General features: G+C 42.5%; 3 non-coding genes across 3 annotated transcripts; 2 read left to right on the top strand and 1 right to left on the bottom strand.

Annotated features, from left to right (window-relative positions):
* The first annotated feature begins 2216 nt into the window (after positions 1-2216).
* Positions 2217-2288, top strand: trnae-cuc (transfer RNA glutamic acid (anticodon CUC)). The gene has a single exon. It is a non-coding gene; the product is annotated as a tRNA-Glu (tRNA).
* Positions 2289-2390: 102 nt separating this feature from the next.
* Positions 2391-2478, bottom strand: trnay-gua (transfer RNA tyrosine (anticodon GUA)). The gene is given in 2 exon segments: positions 2391-2426; positions 2442-2478. It is a non-coding gene; the product is annotated as a tRNA-Tyr (tRNA).
* A 1096-nt stretch (positions 2479-3574) lies between these two features.
* trnae-cuc (transfer RNA glutamic acid (anticodon CUC)) lies at positions 3575-3646 on the top strand. The gene has a single exon. It is a non-coding gene; the product is annotated as a tRNA-Glu (tRNA).
* The last annotated feature ends 126 nt before the right edge of the window (positions 3647-3772 follow it).

The raw sequence follows: 3772 nt of genomic DNA, 5'->3' as shown, positions 1-3772 counted from the left end.
TTTTTTTTTTTAATTACACAAATTTCATACATTCACATCCTTACATTTGAAGTATATTCACAAAACAAAACAAAAAAAAAGTTAGAACATCTCAGGCAAAATTACATTAAAACCAGACCATGTTTTTACAATGTATGGGTTATTTACTACAATATATTTGTTAAATACATCCATTTTTCCATTCATATTAAAATAATCATATATGTCCTCTATCACTGCAGTCAAATACTGTTTAAATAAGCTACACAATAACAGTTATTTTTTCTTCAATTTAATTATATTCCTTCATCTCCAAATCGTATATCTTGCTACTGTTAACCATAAATTTAAAGCATAAACATTTTTTGCTTTTCCATTAAAGCCAAATAAAAACAATGTTTCCCATTCCTCTAACCAATCATTCTGATCACTTAAAAAATCCCCCACAATTGTCCTTAACATCTTCATAAAATTTTCTAATTGAAAATACTGCAAATTTTATAACTTGAAATTAAACAAACAAAAACAAAACAAATGAAAAAAAAAATCAAAAACAAAATGGGGGAGAGCCTTCCTCTCCAACTTCACCTCAGCACTTCCTTTCCGGCGACCACCGTGATGTCTCGTTCCCGCTCTCAGGGAACCGAGGTTACGATAGTAACCGGAGCGTTCCCTCTCGAGCTTTCACGAGACATCACAGAGATATTTCTCCGTTATGGGAACGATATTCAATCCCGCCGTGAGAGAGGCTACGTGCAGCCTGTACAAGTTACACACTCAGCGAAGATAGAACACTCACAATTCCCAACCAATAGCGACGCTTGTTAGGCGGGCTCGCAGCTGATAGATGGATATAAGCCAATGAGCGTCTAAAGCCCAGGCATACAGACTCTGCCTACAAAGCATGTGCTCTACCACTGAGCTATAGAAGGCACGGGGTGTTAAACAGAACCTCAACCTATTAGGGTTCTGTAGCTCTTCTGCGTGAAAACCAGGAATCCTAACTGCTAGACCACAAGGGAACTGCCTTGAACTGGCCACAGAATTCTGGGCTACTTTCCATATGTGTGGCCAGTGTGGGGGCAGGGTTTTGTAGTGGCCTATGGCTTTTGGTGTGACTTTAACAATGTGAGAATAATTTAGCAAAACAAGAATTATCCGAAGGGATCGTTTACTGAATTAAATCGTTTTGCATGCATTCAAGGGATCTGTTGTTTGACTCGCCCAGGCGGTTCAGTTTTTTTGGCAGATTCCTGTGATTGCTGAATAGATACCTCGAACTCGTAATTAAAGTCTTGTCCAGGTGAAAATACTCACGTCATGCATTCGAAAACACGCATGGTAACCATTCTCTAGAGGAAAAACAGCCTATTGTCGGTCTGTCAAGGTACAAAAATGACAAATTGTGAGATTAACAATGAAAGTGAGACAAATTTTTAATCGGATAGATACCTCAAACTGGTAAATAAAGTCTTGTCCAGGAGAAAATACCCACTTCATGCATTCGAAAAAACGCATTGGTAACCGTTCTCTAGAGGAAAAACAGCCTATCGTCGATCTGTCAAGGTACAAAAATGACAAATTGTGAGTTTAACAATGAAAGTGAGAGACATTTTAAATCGGATAAATTGCGGATTATTCGCTCGTTCAGTTTCATTTAGTTCACAACTTATTCTCAATGTCCAGGTGGCAGTTTGGAATAAGGCTACAAAATGGCAAGCCCATGACATCAAAACCACATGGCATTACACCCTTCAAAGTAGTGAAGCAGTTACAAAGTAGCCATGAAGTTGTTCATTCAAGAATCAAATGACTACCAGTCTGGAGTTTATTTCCACATTAATCGCCGAGCTTGTCGGAGTGCTTGTGGGATGAATGGCAATCACGAAGCATGTGCGCATCTCCTGTAGACATTAGAACAGGTGTGCAACATACGCCTTTTGTGGAATAAAAGCCTTTGTGCTTGGAGATTTGTCTTTTCTTCTGGACTTTTCGAAAAAACAAAAAAACAACAACTACAAAAACAGCCTGAGAAAAGTAAACAGAGAGCGAGCCAGCCAGGAGTCGAACCTAGAATCTTCTGATCCGTAGTTAGACGCGTTATCCATTGCACCACTGGTCCACCGACAGAAGTGCTTCGCGATTGCACCAGACTTGTTGGTTTTCGAAGTGACAAAGGCCAGAATTGCTGTCTAATTATTCTCATGCTACTATCAGGAGTGCAACAAAACCACCCATCCCTGGTGGTCTAGTGGTTAGGATTCGGCGCTCTCACCGCCGCGGCCCGGGTTCGATTCCCGGTCAGGGAATGCTCTTTTGCCTTCCAACGGTGGACTGTGAAGTGAACCTCTGCTTGCAGCTGTGAGAAACCCAGCCAAACAAGAAAAAATGTGGGCATTTGAAAACGGACCTCCTTCGAGCCGGAGTCGAACCAGCGACCTAAGGATTGCCAACACTCCTACCTACAGTCCTCCGCTCTACCAGCTGAGCTATCGAAGGCACTGCGATTAAGACAGAACCTCAACCTATCAGGGTTCTGTAGCTCTACTGCTGGCCAAAAAGCTTTTCTGGTGCAGGAAGACGTGCTGGCTTTTTGAGGAGGGAAGCAAAAAGGAGCCCACCTTCCCATACCGGGAGACGAACACGGGTCACCTGGCTGAAAATCAGGAATCCTAACTGCTAGACCATAGGGGAACTGCCTTGAACCGGCCACAGACTTCTGGGCCACTTTCCATACGTGTGGCCAGTGTGGGGGCAGGGTTTTGTAGTGGCCTATGGGTTTTGGTGTGTGACTTTAACAATGTGAGAATAATTTAGCAAAACAAGAATTATCCGAAGGGATCGTTTACTGAATTAAATCGTGATGCATGCATTCAAGGGACCTGTTGCTTGACTCACCCAGGGGGTTCAGTTATTTGGCAGATTCCTGTGATTGCTGAATAGATACCTCAAACTGGTAAATAAAGTCTTGTCCAGGAGAAAATACCCACTTCATGCATTCGAAAACACGCATGGTAACCGTTCTCTAGAGGAAAAACAGCCTATCGTCGATCTGTCAAGGTACAAAAATGACAAATTGTGAGATTAACAATGAAAGTGAGAGACATTTTAAATCGGATAAATTGCGGATTATTCGCTCGTTCAGTTTCATTTAGTTCACAACTAATTCTCAATGTCCAGGTGGCAGTTAGGAATAAGGCTACAAAATGGCAAGCCCATGACATCAAAACCACATGGCATTACACCCTGCAAAGTAGTGAAGCAGTTACAAAGTAGCCATGAAGTTGTTCATTCAAGAATCAAACGACTGCCAGTCTGGAGCTTATTTCCACGTTAATCGCCGAGCTTGTCGGAGAGTTTGTGGGACGATTGGCAATCACGAAGCAAGTGCGCATCTCCCGTAGACATTAGAAAAGGTGTGCAACATTCGCCTTTAGTGGAATAAAAGATGTGTGCTTGGAGATTTGCCTTTTCTTCTGGACTTTTCGAAAAAAAAAAAACAACAACTACTACAGTTGGTTTTCGACGTGACAAAGGCCAGAATTGCTGTCTAATTATTCTCATGCTACTATCAGGAGTGCAACAAAACCACCCTTCTCTGGTGTTCTATTGGTTAGGATTCGGCGCTCTCACCGCTGCGGCCCGGGTTCGATTCCCGGTCAGGGAATGCTCTTTTGCCTTCCAACGGTGGACTGTGAAGTGAAGCTCTGCTTGCAGCTGTGAGAAGCCCAGCCAAACAAGAAAAAAGATGGGCATTTGAAAATGGACCTCCTTCGAGCCGGAGTCGAACCAG

The sequence above is a fragment of the Sinocyclocheilus rhinocerous genome, unplaced genomic scaffold (genome assembly GCF_001515625.1).
Source record: "Sinocyclocheilus rhinocerous isolate Xijiao unplaced genomic scaffold, SAMN03320098_v1.1 scaffold4270, whole genome shotgun sequence".
Lineage (NCBI taxonomy): Eukaryota > Metazoa > Chordata > Actinopteri > Cypriniformes > Cyprinidae > Sinocyclocheilus > Sinocyclocheilus rhinocerous.
This window is presented reverse-complemented; position numbering and strand designations above follow the sequence as displayed.